We start from the raw sequence: 7233 nt of genomic DNA on the forward strand, positions 1-7233 counted from the left end.
TAAGGTATTTCATTAATAATTAATAAAAACAACAACAAACGCTTAAGATTTCATTGGAGTGGCTGAACGCCTGAACGAGACGAACTCAAAACTGCAGACTAATCATGCTAATGTGGGTAAATTCAAACCCGCAATTTCCTTTATGATATAATTAAATATGCAATAATATTGAAATGTAAGTATGTTAACTATATCAAATATATAATATTAAAAATTTGAGTCACGAATAGGCCTATACGACGCAAACTTTGTCATCTCCGTAAGCTGGCGTAGCCTACCTAATGCTAACGTGGTTCAACTTCAGCTTACTTTCAATGTTTAAAAGACGTAATATTTACCTGTCTATAAGTTCCTGCTTTCGACCAGTTGTTACTGCACCTCTTTTTACCAATTCCTCTTTTATCTGTGGGACTTTCCAACGAGAATAACGCGAAGAAGTTTCATCCATGGTTTCTCCTTACTACGTTTACTAACAGACGCTTGAATTTAAGCGCTCTTCTAACCACCTCTAGTACCGTCGCGCCACCTAGCGAGTAATGACGTGAATACGTACTATTCTATAATAATTTTATTTAATTTTAAAACTTTTTAATACTGTCTATCTATATGCCATAGAGATATTTTTGTGGATAACATATCCTCTCAATGTCTGAATTTGTTTTTAAACTCTCATCACGGTCTTTGTTCATTACCCTGTAAATGAGCCCAGCTTTCAGTACTTCTGAGTACTTTGATTATTCACTGCATCAAACCTAACACAAAAACATGATGCAGTGATGTTACTTAACCATGCACCCAGCATTTGAAGTGAATGTGACCTTAAAAACCGCATAGTATATGTTAGGACAATGTCACTGAGTTCCAAATAAAGGTCTAAATAAAAACTATTCACCGGTATTTATTAACACCTCTTAATGCGTGAAGGAGTGAAAATTCTCAAATAACATTACCAATCAAAGTACCAATAAGAAGCTGATTCTTACATCACAGGTTCCAATCCCATTGCTAAATGCTTCAGACGGGTTACTCCAATGAGACCGCATACACCGAGATTCAGTGTCAAAAGGATCCCTTACTTCTCAAAGGCAATAAGTGCTGAGTACAAGTCTATATTTGCAGCTTACTATCCCAAGTGGTGGTATCATCAAATGACTGGAAAATGTTTGATAGGCCAATAATCAAACAAACCATTCCTGCAGTCATCTAAAAATAAGCAAACTTTCTATTATTACAATTGTTTTTACAAATTTCTTTGAGATTTAACTGAGCAACAATTGTGCAATTTTTTGTCAATAAATTTTGATACTAAAGACTTTGTTTGAACAGCTATTTATAGCAATTACAGACAGCAGCACGAAGCGCTGCTCATAGTGCAAGCTCTCATGACAACGCCTTGGCAAAGAGAAAATTATCACTTGCTTATTGATCCACACAATTTCTTTTCTGCAGTAACTTTGGACCCACAGTGCTTTGATTCTTTAAGCTACATTCTTGCAAGAATTGATCAAAAGTTTCCAAAAAATAAATTCACCTTGATTTAATGGATAAATTGCAGATAAATAGTGGGTGAAAAAATTCTTCATTAAAGTCAACACTATTCAAGATTTAGACTGGTAGTGTAGGCCTAACTTACACCACGACATCGTTTGACTTCAAAGTCTAGTGCCCTGTTCACATGGAGAGTTTAATTCGCAGTAAATGATTGCAAAGTAAACTAATGCGAATCAAACTAATGGGAATCAAACTGTGTTAACATGACAGCTAATGCGAATTAAACAAATGCGAATAAAAATTTTACTTCTACAGTCAAGTGTCAGTAAGGTTATCCACTCAAAAATAGCACAATTAAGTACTTAAAGCTGACCACCAACATGTAGCATTTGAATTAATTTTGCCATTACACATGCCTCAAAATTTAATTCGAATAAGCTTCCCTTTGTGTTAACATGGAGCTAATGCAAAGTAATTTAATTCGCAGTAAATTAATTCGAATTAATAAAACTAATTTCAGTAATTTGAATTAAACTCCCTGTGTGAACAGAGCATCGATGCACCAAATATCAAGTGCGGTTTGACAAGCCCGATCTAAATTAAAACTGAATAAGTATCTGCCCTCACCCTAACAGTCACACCGTCAACATATTGTTACGGTGTATATTCAACAAATAATAAGTGCAGTGTGAATTACCCCTCCATGGTTACTGCGGTATTGCTCTTTTGCAGGGCAAAATAATAACGTTTGGCAAAGTTTTTGTTGAGAGATAATTAAATGACGTATATTTAACAATTACTTATATGTCATATTTCACCAAACTATATCATTTTGCCCTGCAAAAGAGCAGTACCGCAGTTACCGTGAAACGGTCTATAAGAGTATCACTATGATGGTTAGTGTGGAGTGTTGATTTTTTGTTTTGAAAGTGAGTCTTGTTGAAATTAAATGCTCACATATATTTAAATAAAAAATAAAAAGCTGTTGGGATTTTAAAAGGCTAACAGGCTGTTGGGATTTTAAAAGGCTAACAGAAAGCGTCTGAGCCTTAAAACAGATAATGTATCGGTGTGTCTGTGTCGTCGTGTACCCTAAATTCGTCCGTACCCTAAAATCGTCCCCTAACTTCTCGAGACCAGCACGTTTCGAACTTTGTATCGATGACGTCATTTTTAATTGTTATGACTAGTGAACACAATGATGCAACTTTTTCAGCAATTATTTTTCAGAATATGCAGTTTAAACTAGTATTAAACTAAAAGAAAATAAAAATACTTAAAATATCTGATTTTTCCTTATGTCCATTTTTTATTGAAAGTGTACATGACAGTTACGTTCCTCAAAATTGCTTCCAGATCAAATATACCTTCATTTTATTTTATACCTGTCAGTGTAATGAATTACGTGCATGGGCTTTTAATTTAAGAATTTGATAAAAAGAAATCAACGCTCCAAAATCATAAGGAACCTATACACTTTCCACCTAGGATATTGACGTTACCCGTGTTTGGTTGACGTACTATGCGGTCATGCGGGCATCCGTAATTATTTCAGGGAAAAAATTTAAGTCATCACTGCAATGATTAAGTCTCCAAAAATCAAAGATTTTAACAGTAACTTTGACTAACAGCTGTGAATGCTTCCAACAATAGAAATTCTGTTGGTACTACAAATTAAAACAATTTATACTGTACGTGCTGCTGATTTTCCCTTTTCTTCTGTGTGTTTTGTTTTTGATAAGTTTTATATAATCGAGATTTTTCCTATACAGGAATATGTTATTGAGACGGCAAATAAATAAACCCAAATATATTATTTAAAAATATATTTACCATACATAAGAATTTATTATACCAGACCTTTAAAAAAAATCAGTCTTTCAACCTGACCAAGCAGTGATGATCACATTGTTTGAATAGATATACATTTGACCTTGCCCATGCAGTCACCAGTCCTGATCAATCCCCCCCCCCCCTTCTTGCAAAAGAAGGTCGGTAAGTAAGCAAGTAATCAAGAAGAAAATATTTTATTTATACAAACCAAGAATTTATTTAATTGAAGAGTCGTTTTATTAAACAGACCAAAGAAGGTGTATTTTTGTCACAATTTTTACCAGATTGACAGGTGCTATGTGCATTGAAGCATAACTAATCCAGCGGTCGTCTACTGGGGCGAACTTCACGATATCATCAAGTAAAAGAAGAGCTTTTTTGCAAATTCTTTAATTTCTCATCCAGGGGCGTAGTATCCGGGTGGGGGGGCCTGGCCCCCCCACTTTTTTTCCCAACCTTACTTACACTATAGGAAATGTTAATTCAAAGCCTGTTTGGCACCCCCACTTTTAGAAATGTACCGAAAATGTAGTATAAGAATTGGTACTAAAAGTAGTTGACACTGAAAAAAAGTTAACCTCCCCCCCCCCCCCCCCCCCCCCCCCCCCCACGAAATAGAATTGTCGACTTCGGGCAACTTTTACCTTTTTTTTTTTTTTTTTTTTTTTTTTTTTTTTGCTTGTTATCTTTTTCAGGTAAGTAAAAAAAAATTTTCTCTGCCTGGCCCCCCACTTTCAAAAACGATGCTACGCCACTGTCATCTACTGCAGAGCTAGTAGATGAAAAGTTTTTTTCCCCTGTAACGTGAATATTTTACATATATTTATATAATGAGGTAATCATTTCAAGTCTACGCATTAAATTCTAGTTTTTCTATTTTTTTTGGGGGGGGGGGGGTCAGATTGTGCCAGACTTGCACTATTCAAATATTTTGATTTTCTATCGGGTTTTGCCAATAAGGTCAATGAATTTTGGAAAATCTAAAATTAAACATTGTATAGCATTATTTGCGGCATATCAGGTACATGACATCGTTGATAATGTAAATCTAAAAGCACGTTCGAATACGTTCGTGTTTTTTTTATTTCGTTAAAGAAAACAGAGTCGGTAATAGCGAAAGCAATTTATTGTTCTTAAATTGATCAAAAAATATTTTAAATAAACCTTTTACGTAGAACTTATTTACAATTTTTATTTTAATGATATTCCAAACCCTTTTTAATCACAAAACACGGAAAACAAGTAGACCAATCATCTGCGGCCGTTTTATATCTGAAGGACGAAAATAGGGTATGGGTGATATTTTTAAGTGTTAAAGTTTGATTTTGTAGAAGAGCTCTAAAAATCTTGTGAAGAATGGTAAGAAAAAAAATAATTTTTAACATTTAATCAGCATTTCAATTCTATAACTAGCACTGAGGTTTGTTTATCAATTTGCACGCGCTCGTCGTTACTATGACGTCAAAAGTCGTAAGGGGACGAATTATGGGTACACTAGGATAAAAGTCGGAATTTCCTCGTAAACAATTCACACAAAAATTTATAAATCGGATAATTCTGCTGAAAATAATGCTCCAGAGGATTGATGAAGTACTTCGTAGCTGCAGATCAAATGTGCGTGCATGTCTACACACGGCCTGTGGCTTGTGTGGTAAGAAATGCTCAACTTCACATGATTTCCAACTTTCAGTTTGTAAACATGTGTTCGACTTTTGGGACACACTAATAACCGGATATACGAAAGACCTGATATTTACCTGATGTTTTTATTTTAGATTAAATGACAATATTGAGTACTTCAAATGACTTTTTTAAATACTTTATGACTATGATGCATAATACTATACAAAAATTCGTTTGTTTGGAATATTTACTGACGATTTTGAATCAGGTCAAATAAGGTTTTTAGTATATCAGGTCTTTAGTACCTTCCCATTTCCCACAATGCCGCGCGTTGTTTACAAACAAGAGGCCCCGAAAAGACTTCCTCTTAACTAATGCAGAAATATTTTGATTTTACTTATTGCTGTGTACATCACATTATATTAATTATTTGAATAAAAAGAAAACAGAGAAACACCGAATCAAAAAAATATCTTTCAGATGCATCGATCAACTAAAACTATGCAAGAGGCCCAGTAAAGGCTTGGCTATAGTAGACAACTTGTTCCTGTAAGGTTTCTCACATATTTGTTTTATAAAAAAGTATTAAATATAGCTTGAAGTTTATTTCTCCTTATATCAAACGACAAGATTTAATCAGTTCGAAATTATTTCAGTCAAACTTTTTCATAATATACCAATATTTTTAGCTATCAGATAAAAATGTGTATGAGCTATTAACCCCTAATTATAGGGGTCAGCCCCTTTTCCTTGATCTTATATGAAAGCTCTTGTAATTATGCACAACTTTTGTAATATATTTCTTACCAAATTATTCTCGGTTCAAAAGTTATTATACAAAAAGAAGCAAAATTTCATGAAAAAAAATTACTAAAAATTGCCGTCACATAGCTTCCGATCTTTTAAAAATCAGCTTATAATTTTATCGTTATGCACATCTACAATGTATTGGCTACAAGTTCTCCAACTTTCATGTAATTATCATATGTCGTTATTGAGATTATTAGTGGACACGAGACATCAAAATTATCAATTAAAGGGCAATAACTCACAAAGTAAGGCAGGTATCAAAAAATTGAAAGCAGATGTAAATAGGTGTAAATACAAGGTATCTAACCTGAAAGTTTCATAAAAATCAGTCGAAAGGTCTTTGAGAAATCGCCTGTCAAAAATCCGGCGGGAAAAAAAAAGCAAATAATAATAAGAAACAGTAGAATAACAGTAGGGTCTTCCGAAGGAAGCTCGGAAGACCCTAATAAAAGTGAAAAAAAACAATAGAATAATAGAAGGGTCTTCCGTTGGAGACGGAAGACCCTAATAATAACTAGAAACGATCTCGTTGCGAGCAACGAGAGGTCTTCCGTCCAATTCTGAAATAAAAAACGAAAAATCTAGCTGAAAAAGTCATAAAAAAATATCGGTCACACGGGGGATCGAACCCGGGTCGCCCGCGTGAAAATCCAACGCGCTAACCATTACGCCATCGGGAACGCCGCTTCAAATTTTTAAATGCGAATATCTCGAGACTGGCTTTTTCAATTCTAAAACAAATTACATATTTCGCATTCTGTAAAGCGTCTCTATTAACCATATAAAAATAAAAAAAAAATAATGAAAAACAAAAAAGTTGAAAATTTTAATTTTTTTAATTAGCTTCCGGTAGCGACCGGAAGTATTGACGACACACGGAAAGGACATTCCGCATATCTAGAAGTCATGCCCTATGTTCTCCAACAAGTCTCCATTTCATATCTTTAGTAGTTCTTTAGATCTCGAACTGACAAAATTTCATTTTAAAATCAGAAAAATGGCCATAACTTGGCACCGGAAGCGACTTGTTCCAAAATTTTTCCAAAATTAACAATGGCATATAAGAGCGCATCATCCCTGAAAGTTTGATGAAAAACCGATGAATAGTTCTCGAGATATCGCGTGCACAAAATTTGTCTAAAAAATAAGAATAATAATAATAACTAGAAACGATCTCGTTGCGAGCAACGAGAGGACTTCCGTCCGATTCTGAAATGAAAAACGAAAAATCTAGCTGAAAAAGTCGCAAAAAAAAATTCAGTCACACGGGGGATCGAACCCGGGTCGCCCGCGTGAAAATCCAACGCGCTAACCATTACGCCATCGGGAACACCGCTTCAAATTTTTACATGCGAATTTCTAAAGATTGGCTTTTTTAATTCTAAAACAAATTACACATTTCGCATTCATTTAAGAATCTCTATTAACCCTATAAAAATGACAGGAAAATAATGAAAAACAAAAAAGTTGAAAATT

At 34.3% G+C, this 7233-nt stretch overlaps 1 long non-coding RNA gene across 1 annotated transcript; it reads right to left on the reverse strand.

The window, feature by feature from the left end:
* Positions 1–643: 643 nt before the first annotated feature.
* Positions 644–5007, reverse strand: LOC134240107 (uncharacterized). Its single transcript, XR_009986359.1, has 3 exons — positions 4959–5007; positions 984–1203; positions 644–752 (listed from the first exon to the last, which is right to left on the reverse strand). It is a non-coding gene; the product is annotated as an uncharacterized LOC134240107 (long non-coding RNA).
* Between the last annotated feature and the right edge of the window lie 2226 nt (positions 5008–7233).

This window comes from Saccostrea cucullata, unplaced genomic scaffold (assembly GCF_032062105.1).
Source record: "Saccostrea cucullata isolate Sc308-1 unplaced genomic scaffold, CSIRO_AGI_Scuc_v1 ctg14043, whole genome shotgun sequence".
NCBI lineage: Eukaryota > Metazoa > Mollusca > Bivalvia > Ostreida > Ostreidae > Saccostrea > Saccostrea cuccullata.